At 38.3% G+C, this 17,487-nt stretch overlaps 1 protein-coding gene across 1 annotated transcript in view; it reads right to left on the minus strand.

Moving 5' to 3' along the window:
- The window catches only part of Dtd1 (D-aminoacyl-tRNA deacylase 1), a 203,888-nt gene that overhangs the window by 11,076 nt on the left and 175,325 nt on the right, over positions 1-17,487 (minus strand). The gene's annotated exons all lie outside the window — the stretch shown is intronic.

Here is a 17,487-nt window from a genome sequence, read left to right on the forward strand (position 1 = left end):
TGTCTTCCTGCTTACTGTTTTCTAAAGAGTGTTCAAAACACTCCACTAGTTGCTGAAGAGAACAGAAAAGTCTATGACATAAAGTACATTAAGCACATTGAACATCATCTCAGTTACTAGTTTGTTTTGTGAGGCTGAAGCCTGACTCACCCAGCTGGAGGGATCCTAGCAGGCCTGTGGAAGCTGCATGCAGACTGCTGGCCACAGAGCCTCCCCAGCTTCTTACTGTCCAGCTGGGGGACATGCTTCTGATGTCTAACCCAGTGGAACCTGGGCCCGTTTCTTCTCTGGATTTCTACCCAATGGGTTCAAATAAACCACAGACTAGACCGCGGAAAGAAACTTAGATCATCTCGCAATCTGAGCAAGGCCACTCCAGAAAGCCCGACTGAGAAGCTTGTTTGAGAAGACTGGCCAAGTTTTGGTCCAAGGGATTTTCTTGGACCAAAAAAGGCATCTGTAACAAAGCCTGAGAGGCAATAACACCCAGTTCCATCTGCCTTCCAGACCAAGTTTGCAAACATTTTCTTGATCACAAAAAAGGAAGGAAACTTAAGGAGGGGCTGAGGACCCTCCTTGCTGGTCCCTGTCCTACATCCAAAGATATTAAAAAGAGTCATTTTACACAATTTTCCAAATCATTTCTTCTATATGGACAGACTTTGAGTTAAACCTTAGAGAGATGAACAGTTGATAGTTCTCAATTTGATCCAGAAAACTAATTCTCTTAATGATTGGTTTATGTAAATATTACCTTTCCCAACCCCACTGGCCTGCAAAGATGCAGTACATAGCCAAGCTGCTTAATGTGCTAATCAATTAGATTTTGTGATAAAGACAACCCTTCACCTTTGACCCAGCAACTCTCCTCCCAGGTAACTACCCTGGATAAACTTCCCCTCCTGTGCACATGAAAGCTTATAAAAATGTGCACTGTAGGTTGCCTGTATTGGCTAAAACCTAGAAATATCAACATGAGGACAGATAAATACAATGTGGTATAGTCACATAAAGCAATACTGTAGAGTATCAAAGTACTCCAATGTATCAAAATAGATGTCTTCAAAACCATACTGTTTAAAAACAAATTAAATTTCAGAAAGTTATTTTCTGTGGGATTTCATTTACACAAAACACTACACATTGCTAACGAGCTGATGCAAATGCAATGTGGACTGGGAGAATGCCAACTGCACTGCACTAGTTAACTTGGAAGGGTAGAAAGGGATGTGGTGGCATGGATATACAGATTTCAACTCTGTCAAATTTTACCTCTGTGTGAACAAAACCTGATCTAGAGCTGGGCTCCTCACTAGGACCAGTCTTTGAGCTATTTACACAGGACACCTGGACCACTGATGCGAAGATGCTCACGTAGGATGGAACTCAACATATGCCTTCCTTTGTGGACAAAGTCTGCCTGTGGCAAGTATCACTTTCTAAACTTTGAGCTTAGTGGTGTGGCTGACTTCACTACGGCACAAGCTCTTTCTCACCACAGTCTGATTAAAAATACTTTATGTACTAGTCCTGTACACAGAAATGATGTGGAGCATGATGACAAAAATGTATATTTTTTAAATTCGGGAACTGGCTCTACAGAGTTCCTTGCTGTATTTTTCTCTGAGGTATTATTTTGCCAAAGACAAATGTTTTTCTCTGTACTACTCTACCAGAGATTAGGAATAAATTTCCTCAACTAAGAATGCTGTTTATTACTCTCCTTGTGTTGAAATTTGTTCTTTTATGAAATGATGAGGATGGTTGGGGTTCCCTCTGTTTTGTTCTCATTCTTGCAAAATGACCTGGATTGCCCAGTGTGAATATACCTAACACTGCAGAATTGTAACCTAAAAGAAGGTTTAAAATGGCAAATTTTATGTGGATTTTATTGTGATATTTTTTAAAAAATTAACAATTTTGGAAAATAGAAGTTAACAATCCATGCTAAACTCAAGTTCTTTTTTTCCCCCCTGTATTCCTGGTTTACGAAATCTAAAAATCTGAGAGTCAGTGTTCTGCAGTGAACTAATAAACGGCATTTTGCTTCCAGCAGTTTATGTTAGTGGCTATAAATTTATATCTGCACATATTACGTGTGTATATTACTCTCTCTCTCTCTCTCTCTCTCTCTCTCTCTCTCTCTCTCTCTCACACACACACACACACACACACACACACACACACGCACGCACACACTATATATCATGAACATGTTCCAAGTGAGATGCTGGGAAAGTATAATTTTTGTCTTAAAAAGTAAGATTCCTGCTCAGTTTTGCTTCTCCTCTTTTGAGATAAAATATAAAATATGTAAATATCACAGGTGACAAAAGTAAATGAAATCTCCCCCGCTGCTAAAACTCAATCTCAAGCTGGGCTTGCCTGTGATTTGCTTGCTATTCATTTCCTGCTCCTTAATGCTCTTGACATCAGATCCTGAGAGGATGGTGAAGTATAGTCCCAGTGAACACAGGTTCCCCAGAGGCTTCTAAACTCCAAGCAGCACTATCAAATGCAAGCTCTGACCTAGAGGCCTGCCGTCACCATAGCACACAACGCAGAAATGTGGGTTTGAACTTCTACCTTAATCCTGTCCCCTCCCACCATGAACCAAGCTTTTAAATCACATGTGATAATTCTTTAAGAAACAGACACAGCCTGCATCTCTGCCAACGAAGTAATGGTGATTTTCTTACATTATTTGTCTTAAAACCACCCAGCCCCATATGGTTCCAGGCCACCAAGTAAAGTTCCTTGTGAGAACACTCTGAACCAAACTAATAAATTTAAGCCTTTTCTCAGAAAACTGAGAATCCAATGCAGCCAGAAGATATAATTTAAGTCACAAGACAATAGCTGGATTTTTTTTAAGGAAACAAATGAGGAAGAAAGAAAGAAAGAAAGAAAGAGGAAGAAAAGAAATTGGGCTCATATAGAATGTCTACAGCTTTCAAATTTACAGGAGATGCAAAGAGAATATAAAACACTACAGTTCTGAGAACATATGATTTGTGAACACTGAGATAGAGTACTTTGGGGGTTTTATCTGCTACTTTTAGTCTATTGATGAGAGTTATTCTCATTGCAATAGAAACCCTATTCAAACTACTGGCTTTATTGTATCAGAAAGTCAACCTTCCAAAGGCAACACAGACACCAGTGTGTGTCCTATGATCAGCCTGCACCTCTCATGGTGGAGCAAGGGAAAGTGCAGGTCCAAGAAAGAAGGAAGGGAATATCCAGATCCACCCCCACCTCCCAAGAAAATAAGGGATTTTGTAATTATGATGTTCAAGCCCTAATTGCATAATGCAAGAATAAACTAGTTGAACATGCATGTTATAATGCTCTACCCTCAGAGCCTGAAAACTTAGATGCCTCAGGCAGGTAGCAAAATGAATATAGTATTTACAAATAAGGCCATGGTACATGGCGGACTATGAGACTACACTGGAGAGGATATGTCCCAATTAAGGGCATTCACATTTTCTTTTTAGACATTATCTGGACAAATATAAAATTAATGGGGTAGATATGGGTCACCTGCTAGGGACTCTACTTTGCACTTCTATTATGTGATTTTAGTTGCTGCTAATATCCCAATGTTTGATCATCGACATTCCATGGAGAAGCACAGTCAGGTGCACTATCTTCCCAACCCCTCTCTCCTTCCCTGCTGGCATGATCAGCCTCCTACTTCAGAGTTAGTAATATCCAACCTTCCTGTCACATGGTGTATAACACAAATCACAGCCAACAGGACCTGAGAGAGTTGTAGTACGGCTTCAGAGAAAGGCACTCTCCCTGATACATACAGGTGCATAGAGACCCTGCCTGCCTTCCTATCAAGCAAGGATCAGGAGCTTTGGAATAGTAAAGCTCTCAACATGAGGAGGGGCACCCAGGGGACACTGAAACCTCTGGGGATCCCTAGCAGAGCCAGAATGAGTACAGTATTTACAAATAAGGCCATAGTGCATGGCCTAGATCAATCAGCTTTCCTGGTAAAGGAAGCAATCACACTCCTTACTGTTTAAGCCACACTCATACAGGTTTGTGGCACTTGTAGTCAAAAGCAGAACCTCACATCACATGCCCACTGAACTAAATGAGAAGATGGTGTTCTGCAGGGTTCTAGCTTAAGGGTTTTGCAGCATGTGAGTGACTAAGATGTACCAAACCCAAGGCATCTAGACCTCAAACCCCATATTCTTTCCAGGGAACCAGGTGATCTCTCTCCTTTAATCTATTAATTTCATTTAACAGATATTTATTGGGCATCATTCACATGCCAGGGACACAGAAGAGAACCAATCAGAGCCCCTGCCTTCCTAGGGCTGACTAACCACCAGAAAAATACTTGGCAATCCCCACTTACTATAAGCCAGGCCCTGTTCTATGTACTTGACGTATATGAAGGATACAGTTACAATCCCCATCTTCGTGGAAGAACCTGAGGTTGCCGGAAACCCCTAACATTCTTCCTGGGACACATACCATGGTGCCAGGCACACCCTGGCAAAGGCATAGGCAGTATAGAGCGTCTGATCAGAAAATGACACACAGAGATGACTGAATACGAGAAAGGCCACACAGGAAGAGGCTAAAGAACAAGAGGTCCAGGTGAGGGTGGGGCTGGCCAGGAAAGAAGGAGTAAAGGAGAGGTGAGTTAGAGCAAGGGGGTACCACAGTCAGTAACTGAAGTGCCCACTGCAGGCAGGTGCTGGTGCAGGAGAACAAGTCCCCCCATTTACCAAGACAACCACAGGTTCATGATTTGCACAGTGCAGCACGTACAAAACACTGGGTGAACAAGTGAGGGGATGAATGAACAGGCTGATTTTGTTTGGAAGAGCAAATCAGGTGACAATCTCAGAGGGAAGGGTGGCTTGGCCTTTTGCTTATCAGCAGAGTGATTAAATAGCTATTCACTTGCTCATAGAAGGAACTGTGGGACCCACCCAGAAGTAGGTATGCAGGTCAGAACTGACAGGTGAGGAACTTGATTTTGGAGTTGGTATATTTGTCTCTTAGGTGGATAGCAGTACACTAGAAAGAGGAAAGCAGAAACATGGGCAGGACTTTGATGCCCCTGCCTCTGTCTGCATTTCTGTAAATGACAGGCCCAGGACACAGTAAAGATAAAGTATGGTTGCAATTTGTCTGAGATTTGAGGTGAGATCTGAGATGCAAGGCACCAAATAAACAGGAAATTGTTATTATCTGCCCCTGTATTTCAATTACAATATCACCCCAGAAGCATCTTTAAAGACGGATCCCTTCACCTGAGGGGTAATCCAACTGTGACAATCACAGAAAATTTGAATAAGTAATTCCAGGCTTCTGTGGATGCTAATAAGCCACAAGAAACATCACAATAAATAAATCAGAGAGCTCAGCCCTTCTCATGTGGCCAGACTCTGGGTTTCCAAGATTCCATTCATTTCAGAAGATCTGAGAAGGCTTGAACCCTGCAACCAAGTTAACACCAATCCAGACTGGAAGGATTCAAATGGACCCAGCAGAAAGAACCTAGTTCTGCTACATCTACTTGTAGAAAAAATAGGCCCCAATCCTCAACATATCAGCTTGGGAATCAAATTCATCAAGACTCTTAAAGTGCAAGAAGTAAAATCAAGAATCATTAAATGGGATGGAATCAAACTAAAAAGCTTCTTCACAGCAAAGGAAACAATCAGGAATGAGAAGAGAGAACCTACAGAATGGGAGAAAATCTTTGCCATTGCACCTTAGAGCATTAATCTCCAGGATATATTAAGAATTCAAAAAACTTGACACCAAAAAACAAATAACCCAATCAATAAATAGTCTAAGGAGCTGAACAGGCACTTCACAGAAGAAGAAATATGATCAGTCAACAAATATATGAAAAAAATGCTTATCATCACTAGCAATTAGAGAAATGCAAATTAAAACTACACAAAGATTTCATTTCACTCCAGTCAGAATGACAATTATCAAGAATACTAGCAACAATAAATATTGTAAAGGATGTGGGGGAAAAGGTACACTCATATATTGCTGGTGGGACTATAATATGGTGCAACCACTCTGAAAAGTAATATAGCGATTCCTCAGAAAATTTGGAATGGAACCACCATTTGACTCAGTCAACCCACGCCTTGGCATATACCCAAAGGACTTAAAATCAGCAAACTATAGTGAAACAGCCACATCAATGTTTACAGCACATTAATTCACAATATCTAAGCTATGGAACCAACCTAAGTGCCCTTCAACAGATGAATGGATAAAGAAAATGTGGTACATATACACAATGGAATATTACTGAGCCATAAAGAAGAATGAAATTATGCATTTGTCAGTAAATGGATGGAACTGAAGACCATCATGTCAAGTGAAATAAGCCAATCCCCAAAAAACAAAAGCGGAATGTTTTCTCTGATATGCAGATGGTGACTCGCAATAAGCTGACTCACAATGTAACTCCAAATCATGTACAACCACAAAAATGTGAGGTTATACTCCATGTATGTATGATATGTCAAAATACATTCTACTGTCATATATAACTATAAAGAACAAATAAAAAAATAATTTTTCAAATGCAAAAAAAAAGGCTATCCCACCATCCCACCTGCCTCTCTGAGGACACCCCAACCTACCACGCCACTAAGCACTAGAGTCAACTTTGAAGGTGTTCTAGAAATCTGATGTCTTTGTTAATTAGTTCAGAATAAAACAAGGAGGCAGCAATCCCTGATGGAAGGATATTCTTAAGAATGACAGGGCGATGATGTCTTAAACTTGCTTCCAACAAGATTTGGGGGAATGACGGGGGAGGAAATTACAGCTTCTCATAGATTTCCTATAGTGCATTTTTGTGATAAGTTCCAGAAAAAAATCAACTTAGATCTTGTCTTTCTCTTAGTTGATCCTACAACTTACCAAAAAAGGACCCATGCATATAACTTGAAATTTTAATTTCAACTCTCTAAAAATGCAATCCTGAAAGCCAATTCTTCCCCATCAGGATTCCAAGAAATCAAGAACAGATATTTTTATTCCCAGATTGTTTTTGAGTGCAATGAAGTCAGTGAAGAGAGAGCCTGCCCAAGGCCACTCGGAAGCCATGGCCAGGTGGGGAAGAGCGCCAGGTCTCAGGACTCCTGGTCAAGCCTCCAGTCGACCTGGCTCCTTCTGGAGCAAATCTTCACCTGCATAGGGGTTCCTGAGGGCTGCCAAGGTCCAGGGCAGCAAACCCCATTCCCATTCTTGCTAGGGTGATGCCAGTACAGTCCTCTCTTTGAGTTATTTTAATGCTAGTTACTTTCTGCCAGACTGCTCTGTCCTGCATATGAGCAAAATCTAATTAAAGAGTGAAGAAAATAACAAAAGAAAAACTCAAGCCCCATGAAGTCAGTTACAATGATTTTTATAGACCATAATATAGATGGAAAAGTTCCGTTCCAACCAACCCCTTGCAGAGATTCCAAGAAAGTCTTATGGTGCAAGTCATAAAAATCAAATGTCTCCTCTAGTGTTACTTTAAAAATACCTGAAGGTATTATTACTCTGAGGGTACTAGTCCACACCTGTGGTGCTGCTGATGTCAGGAGCCACAGCTGGGCCATCAGGATGCTGCAAGAAAGGACATGCCCAACCAGTCCCCCTTAGAAGTAAGCACATGAGTTAAAGCCGTAAGGACAAAATGCCCCAAATCAATTAGCCTGGTAGCTCATTTCAACAACATTAGAAATCTCTCTCCACAATGCTTACTGTCCTCCTTAAATGTCCATCAACTCCCACCAGTTAAGCCATTTTAAAAAAAAGCAACTGGAATTTATACTTGGACAATTTGTTTTACCAATCTGCAGCTTGATATTATTTTATATATATATGATAAAACTATCATGACTTCATCAATTCATTTGAACCACAATGTGTGCTCATTCTCTAACCCTAAAGATAAACATAGCAAGCCATCATTAAGTATGTGTGTGCTATCAAATAATCAATGATTTTAAGGCAATATATAACTAAAGTATGCTATAGAATAAAGAAAAGTTAATAAAGAACCTTCTTGGGTGTAGGCTGAATTACAAGACTTTAATACATCTCGATTTATTCTGTTAGACCATGGAAACTTCTGGAAGGCAAATTTCCATCACTATCATGCAGATGAAAGAGTCCAATTACACAGCAACTGGAGGAGCTGCCTTTTGTAATGAGCCAAGACATCTTCAGGAATAGATTATTTTGGTGACCGAAACCTGCACACAACCTCTGAGAGAGGATACATCCACCAGGTAAGTCTAATGATGTGTCAGCTTCATCTAGACTCATTTCTGTCTTCAGAATTGGGATATTGCTTGAGCTATGGGAAACCCCTGGGTCCATGATCTTTCCCCCCTGTTTCTTTCTACTAACTGCCAGATGATAGAGAGTGGAAAAGGAAAAGAGAAGGCAAATTCCAATCAGTAAAAGATTAGTAAAAATCACGGAAGACAGAAGTCTCAATCTACTATGGCATTTTAACAGATCTGCAGAAACTTACCTCCACAAGATATCTCTAGTTGACTAAGCCATTTTTTAAAAAAGCAATTGAAATTTATACTTGGACAATTTGTTTTATCAAACTGCAGCTTGATATAATTTTATATTATATGATAATTCTGAAAGCTTTTCTAAAAAATGTCTTTGTGTAATGGAAAACCTGACAGAACATTCAAAAAGGATGTTTCCATACACATCACAGAAACTGCCATTATTTCAATTGTCGTGTTGTATTATTTTTAAATCAACTGGCTGCTTAATAAAAACATTATGAAGCAAAGTGCACACATGGTACCTAATTTTCATACATTATTAACTCTGCTTGAGGTTTTTGTGGGAATTAAAAAAAAAAAAAAGTCTAGCAAATAGGCATCTGTCCCCATCTGAAATCCTGCAAGCTAATTTTATTTTCTAATTCCCCATTGTTTACAAAAACCCTCTCAGGCATGCAAAAATAAGAAGAGGAGGCAGTTTGGTTGCCTTTCTATTATTCTTACTTGGCTAAATCTCCTTTGGTTTAATCCTTGAGTGTACAGGCATTCACTGGAATGACTTCAGTCTTTCGGGCCCCAGTGCTTACTTGTTTCAGGCCACAGTGGGATGTGGGAGAGGCTGGGGTTGGCCCAGGGGTGTTTCTCTACTGGTGCAACTGCCATCAAGTTCTCTGAGTTAGTGACCTGCAGTGCTCACTGTCAGAGTTTCTGTATCCTCCAGCCCAAAAGTCACCTGCTGCTTCCAAGAACAACTCTACAAGACTTCAACCACCTACTTGGAGCACCTACCCATCTGCATAAGGCACCATCTGGCTATAGGAAGGTGCAAGGCCTTAGCACAGTGCAGGCCAGAAGCAGCAGGAAACTAATGGCTCTAGAAGAGCCAGCTCTGAGATGTATCTTGCATTGTTCTCCAGAGGACACCCAGGGATCACTCATGTACCCTTTTAGGCTTTCTCCTCCCTGGCTCCCTTCCTACCCCTCACCATGCTTCTGGGAAGACTTCCTAAATGTAAACTAACTGTATCTAAATCCTTTCACTTTCAAGGGGAAGAGAACAAATGCTTTGAAATAAACCACATCTTACTATAATAATTAATTATGCATAACTCGTTTGTTATTTGGCCCTCTGTCAACAACCAAAATCCTTTTTGCATCTGGACACTGGATGGACACAGTGGATATTCAGGATTATTGCTCTCCCTTACAAAGCAGTGAAAAATGCTATTACCTGAAGGGACTACTGTGCAAGTTTGACTATAATCATGAGACACTTATTATATATGCTTAATTCTTTGAAAACTGGTAATCCACTTATATGGTAAATTATATATTCGAGTAGCCAGGAGTTTTTATCATGTTGCACTTCATTCCCTAACACCACTGGGAACAAGGCATTGACTGTATTTCTCAAACTTCTATATGGAAGCTGCCCTCTCTTCACCATACTTGTGGCCTTGGTTCTTCCTTCAATAGGGACTAATCATAAAGTTGCGAGACTATTGGAAGAAAAGTAACCATTTCCCCTCCACTTATAGAGAAGCAATGGCTATAGCTTAGGAGCAACCAAGAGTCACATCCTTCCTCTGCCTCCCCTCTCTAAGCCTGTGTGCATTTCCCATTTTTTAGCCCATAGACTATTTGAAGGAAAAAGTAATAAACTATTTAGTCAACATCTACTTTAGACTTAAGTCAGCATCTATCACACTGTTGGCATATGTCTGGCTAATAATCATGAACTATAGCAAAGTTTAAGGAGAAACTTGAACAATTTCAGTTTTGGTATTCCAATGCATAATTGGTAACAGAAAACTGTTCATGAGCATTTTAAACTAATAGTGCTCTTTAAATGGTTCAAAATGTTTCTTCAATTTGCAAGTCTTAAGAAAAAGTTAGGAGGAGCTTTTCTTTCCCTTATTTAGTCTATATGTTGTACAAATGCCAAGTAAGCAGATTTGGAACAATGAAGAATTACTGTAAAAGATGACTATAAAACAGAAAAGAGGAAGACAAGGGATATAGAAAAGCAATGGACATGACCTGGTAGAGAAGTTGAAGCCAGGTGCAGGCAAGTTGGGTACTCAGCAGCCAGAAGAGTGACCTGTCCACACAGGATCTAGCAAGGGATCCAGAGGATGGTCTCCCCTGGGAAGGGGTGCTACAGAGAGAAGGCCTGAGAACCAGAGGTCTAGGAGGAGGAGGAGTAACAGTACTTTTAGTCAGATTGCAAGAAGAACAAAAAAAACAAGTAAACATCCAGAGAAGCAAAAGGCTAAACAGCAGCAACAAAAACCACAGGGTACAACTTGGCTTTGTGGTGGCTAACAATTAAAGTCACAATAATATAAATACTGTTTACTGTTTCAATGGAAAATGATGGGAAGAAACAGTGCCAGGCCCTCATCTATAGCAGTGCGAAAAAATGTCAAAATTTAATAAGTTAAAAAAATAGTTTATTTAGAAATAGAGAAAAAAGTGTTCAGAGAAGTAGCTTGAAATATGTTTAAGGTGGTTGCTTGTAGGGAAGAGGACAAGGACAAGGAAGAATAAGAAGAGGTTATTTTTCATTATACTTACAGGTATGACTTTAAATTATGTGTATAATTACTTTAATAAGCAACTTAAAATTGATTTAAGAAAGAAAATGCATACAATGGATGTAGTTAATATATCCAGTACTACAGAAAATAAAATTAATAATTGAGAAATATCATATGCAATTCTTTCAATACTCAGAGGAAAAGGCACTAAATGAAAAGAGCAGAAACTTGGAAATTCAACATAAGAAATCTGGTCATCTCTAGGACAGGAATTATAAAAAGAGGGAGAGCAGATGCAGAAAAGGCAATTAACAAAGATCTTCCATGGGCTAATGAGAGGCTCAAGTATATGCTGAAAAAAAACAACTGGGCTATATTTAAGAAAAGAGATCTGCACCAAGGGCATCTCCCTTTCCCTTCCAGGCCACTAAATGCCAGTAAGAGTCAGGATTCAATAAAACACTGACCAGCTATGTGTTAAATTAATGACTGTAGGGCAGGAAGGTGAATGGGAAGAAAGATGGACCAAAACAAACCAACCACTGGGACAATATCTACAGAGTCTGAGGGCAAAAGATGGCGAGCCAAACACTCTGTGTCAACCAAGACACTCCTAAGCAGGCATATATTCAGAAAGTATCATGCCCATTCTATCCACAAAAACAAACGAATAAAAGAACCTCAGCCTCTTAAGAGTAAAAAAGGAAATTATGTTAAGTAACATAACAAGCAAAATGAGTTATACAAATTCTAAACTAATTCTTAAATGAGAAAATATAAAATGTAAATGAGAAAGTAACCAAACTTATCTGGATCTGAAATCCAGATTTGCAAGCAATTTTTAAAATGTGAAGAAATGCAAATGCCTAGAAAGCTTATGGGGGTAAAAAGAGTTCAGATTCACCAGCAATTAAATTGATGCAAATAGAAACAGTGACTTATGATTTATGATTCTTCAAATTGATAAGAATTAAAAAATTACAACACAAGATCTGAAGTCAACTGACAGCCACACACTGCACACCACAGAGCTCGTCTATGAAACAATTGTGCAAACACAATTGCCCGGCTCCTCCCATCCAACCCAACACCCCATCGCTGAAAGCAGACGTCTCCATCTTGAGTCACCTTCATCACCATCTTCAGTGGAGGAAACTCCCAGTTTCGACCTCGAGCTGGCCATGGTGTATACTGTTTATACTGGGATCTATTAACATTGTCCTTCACCTCAAAGGAGAGTTCTTGGAACCCTACAGGGGCACTGTAAGCCTATAGGGTAAGAATGGTAACGCCTTTGATCCACAGAGCTAGAAGGGAAGACCCACAAATAATATGAAAAGACAAGGGAAGAAAGTGCCCCAAACAAATCAAGATACCACATTATTAGAATCCATGGCCAGCACAGCAGAGAAATTACAGAGAAGGAGTTCAGGATGTACATAATTAAAATGTTCTGTGAATTAAAGGATGATTTAAGAGAGCAAATACAGACAGCAAAAGATCATTTTGACAAATACAGGAAGCAAAAGATTACTTCAATAGGGAGATAGAGGTTCTAAAAAATAAACCAAACAGAAATCTTGAAATGAAAGAAACAATGCACAAAATTAAAAGTACAATTGAAAGCATCACCAATAGATTAGACCACTTGGAAGACATGACCTCAGACAATAAAGAAAAAATATATAATCTTTAAAAGAATATAGAACATACAGTGAAAATTGTAAGAAACCATGATCAGAACATTCAAGAAATATGGGATAGCATAAAAAGACCAAATTTAAGAGATATTGGGATAGAGGAAGGAATAGAGTTCCAAACCAAAGGAATGAGCAATCTATTCAATGAAATAATATCAGAAAATTTTCTAAACATGAAGAATGAATTGGAAAACCAAATTCAAGAGGCTAACAGGATGCCAAATGTACAAAATCACAGCAGATCCACACCAAGGCACATTATAATGAAAATGCCTAACATATAGATTAAGGAGAGATGATTAAAAGCTATGAGACAAAGGAATCAGATTACATATAGGGGAAAACCAATTAGAATATGTGCAGATTTTTCAATCCAGACCCTGAAAGCTAGAACATCCTGGAACAACATATATCAAGCTCTGAAAGAAAATGGATGCCAACCATAAATCTTGTATCCAGAAAAATTAAGCTTTAAGTTTGATGATGAAATAAAAACTTTCCATGATAAACAAAAGTTAAAAGAATTTACAACTAGAAAGCCTACATTACAGAACATCCTCAGCAAAATATTCCATGAAAAAGAAATGAACAACAACAATGAAAATCAGCAGAGGGAAGCATTACACTAAAGGAAAAGCTAATCAAAGGAGAAACCTAATCAAACGTTATTATTGAGTCATAATTTGTATTCCCAGCCATTTTTTTATTTAACTTGTTGTATTCCCAGCCATTTTTGTTATTTAACTTGTTAAGTTAAATAAGAAAATGGCTGGGAATACAAATCATGTCTCAATAATAACCCTGAATGTTAATGGCCTAAACTCACCAATCAAAAGACATAGACTGGAAGATTGTATTTAAAAAAAAAAAAAGACCCACCAGTATGATGCCTCCAGGAGACTCAGATCATAGGAAAACACATCCACAGACTGAAGGTGAAAGGTTGGGAAAAAATCATACCACTCACATGGACTCTGGAAGCAAGCAGGGGTTTCTATCTTCATATCAAATAAAATAGACTTTAATCCAAAGTTAATCAAAAGGGATAAAGAAGGATATTTCATACTGCTTAAAGGAACCATCATCAACAAGACATAACAATAATAAATTTATATGCCCCAAGCAATGGAGCATCTAAATTCATCAAACAAACTCTTCTAAAGTTCAAGAGTCAAGCAGACCACAACACAATAATTTTGGGTAACTTTAACAAACCTCTTTCACCACTGGATAGATCTTCCAAACAAAATCTAAACAAAGAAACTATAGAACTCAATAATACAATCAATAATTTAGACTTAACTGACATATATAGAATATTTCATCCTTCAATGAATGAATACACTTTCTTCTCAGCAGCACATTGGATCCTTCTCTAAAATAGATCATACATTATGCTACAAAGCAACTCTTAGCAAATATAAAAAAGTAGAGATACTACCCTGCATTCTATCAGATTGTAATGTAATAAAATTAGAAATCAATTATACTAAAAAATAAAAGCTATTCCAACACCTGTAGACTAAATAATAGGCTACTAAATGAACAATGGGTTGCAAAAGACATCAAGGAGGAGATTAAAAAATTCTTAGAGGAGTTTGAGTTATGGCTCAGTGGTACAGCACTTGCCTAGCATGTGTGAGGCACTGTGTTTGATTCTCAGCACCAGATATAAATAAGTGAATAAACTAAAGGTCCATCAACATCTAAAAATATATATTTAAAAAAATTCTTAGAGGTGAATGAGAACACAGATACAATGTATCAAAATCTCTGGGACACTATAAAGGCAGTACTAAGAGGAAAGTTCATTGCATGGAGTTCATTCCTTAAAAGAAGAAAAATAAATGACTAAACATTACATATCAAAAGCTCTTAAAAAATAAGAAGAAATCAACACCAAAAGCAATAGAAGACAGGAAATAATTAAAATCAGAGCTGAAATCAATGAAACTGAAACAAAAGAAACAACTGAAAAAATTGACAAAACAAAAAGTTGGTTCTTTGAAAAAATAAATAAAATTGACAAACCCTTAGCCATGCTAATGAAGAGAAGGAGAGAGAAAACTCAAATTACTAACATACATGATGAAAAAGAGACACATCTGAAATACAGAAGATAATTAGAAATTATTTTGAAAACTTACACTCCAATAAAACAGAAAATATGGAAGGCATTGACAAATTTCTAGAGTCATATGATCTTCCCAAATTGAATCAGGATGATATACACAATTTAAACAGATCAATTTCAAGCAATGAAACAGAAGACACCATCAGAAGCCTACCAACCAAGAAAAGCCCAAGACTGGATGGATACACAGCCGAGTTCTACTAGCCTTCAAAGAAGAACTAATATCATGACTTGAGGCGGGTCTCCAGCCAGTTCTCTCATCAGGAGGAGGAGGAGAGGAAGAAAGAAGAGGAAGAAAGAAGAGGAAGAAGAAGAGGAAGAGGAAGAGGAAGAAGAAGGAGGAGGAAGAGGAGGAGAAGAAGGAGAAGAAGGAGAAAGGAGGAAGGAGGAAGGAGGAAGGAGGAAGGAGAACAACTAATACCAATACTCTTCAATTTATTTGAGGAAATAGAAAAAGAGAGAGAACTTCTAAACTCATTCTATGAGGCCAGTATCACCTGGATTCCAAAACCAGGCAAAGACATGTCAAAGAAAGAAAATTTCAGACCAATATCTCTAATGAACATAGACCAAAAAATTCTCAATAAAATTCTGGCAAATTGAATACAAAAACATATCAAAAAGATAGTATACCACAATCAAGTGGGATTCATCCCAGGGATGCAAGGTTGGTTCAACATACAGAAATAAATAAATGTAATTCATCACATGAATAGATTTAAAAGATAAGAACCATATGATATCTCAATAGATGCAGAGAAAACATTCGACAAAATAAAGCACCCCTACATGTTCAAAACACTAGAATAACTAGAGATAACAGGAACATACCTCAACAGCATAAAGGCTATCTATGCTAAGCCCCAGGCCAACATCATTCTAAATGGAGAAAAATTGAAGGCATTCCCTCTAAAAACTGGAAGAATGCCCTCTTTCACCACTTCTATTTAACATAGTTCTTGAAACAGTGGCCAGAGCAATTAGACAGACAAAAGAAATTAAAGGGATACACATAGGAAAAGAAGAACTCAAACTAGCACTATTTGCCAACAATATGATTCTATACCTACAAGACCCAAAAAGTTCCACCAGAAAATTTCTAGTATTAGAAAATGAATTCAGCAAAGTAATCAAAGGCATTCCTATATATCAGTGACAAATCCTCTGAAGGGGAAACTAGGAAAACTACCCCATTTACAATAGCCTTAAAAAATAAAATACTTGGGAATCAACCTAACAAAAGAGATGAAAGATCTCTACAATGAAAACTACAGAATACTAAAGAAAGAAATTAAAGAAGACCTAAGAAGATGGAAAGATCTCCCTTGTTCTTGGATAGGCAGAATTAATATTGTCAAAATGACCATGCTACCAAAAGCATCATATAGATTTAATGCAATCCTAGTCAAAATCCCAATGACATCCCTCATAGAAATAGAAAAAGCAGTCATGAAATTCATCAGGAAAAATAAGAAACCAAAAATAGCTAAAGCAATCCTTAGCAGGAAGAGTGAAGCAGGTGGCATCACTATACCAGACCTTATACTATACTACAGAGCAACAGTAACAAAAACAGCATAGTATTGGCACCAAAACAGACTGGTAGACCAATGGTACAGAATAGAGGACACAGACACTAACCCACATAATTACAGTTAGCTATATTAGACAAAGGGCCAAAACCATACATTGGAGAAAAGATAGCCTCTTCAACAAATGGTGCTGGGAAAACTGAAAATCCATATGAAACAAAATGAAATTAAACCCTATCTCTCACCATGCACAAAACTCAATTCAAAGTGGATCGAGGACCTAGGAATTAAACCAGAGACCCTGCGTCTTATAGAAGGAAAAAGTAGGCCCAAATCTCCATCATATCGGATTAGGCCCCTACTTCCTTAATAAGACTCCTATAGCACAAGAATTAAAATCAAGAATTAATAAATGGGATGGACTCTAACTAAAAAACTTCCTCTCAGCTAAAGAAACAGTCAGGAAGGTGCATAGAGAGCCTACAGCTTGGGAGCAAAATTTTTACACATCAGAGAGAGCACTAAACTCTAGGGTATATAAAGAACTCAAAAAGCTAAACACCCAAAAAATAAAAAATAACTCAATCAAAAAAATGGGCCAAGGAACTGAACAGACACTTCTCAGAAGGTGATATACATGCAATCAACAAATATATGAAAAAATGTTCAACATCTCTAGCAAATAGAGAAATGAAAATCCAAACTACTCTGATTTCATCTCACTCCAGTCAGAATGGCAGCTATTAAGAATACAAACAACAGTAAGTGTTAGGGAGGATGTGGGGAAAAAGGTACACTCATACATTGCTGGTGGGACTGTAAAATGGTGCAGCCAATATGGAAAGCAGTATGGAGATTCCTTGGAAAACTGGGAATGGAACCACCTTTTGACCCAGCAATCCTACTCTTCAATCTATATGCAAAGGACTTAAAAAGAGCATATTACAGGGACACAGCCACATCAATGTTTATTGCAGCACAATTCACATTAGCTAAACTGTGGAACCAACTTAGATGCCCTTCAGTAGATGAGTGGATAATACACAC

This window comes from Urocitellus parryii, chromosome 6 (assembly GCF_045843805.1).
Source record: "Urocitellus parryii isolate mUroPar1 chromosome 6, mUroPar1.hap1, whole genome shotgun sequence".
NCBI classification, from domain to species: domain Eukaryota; kingdom Metazoa; phylum Chordata; class Mammalia; order Rodentia; family Sciuridae; genus Urocitellus; species Urocitellus parryii.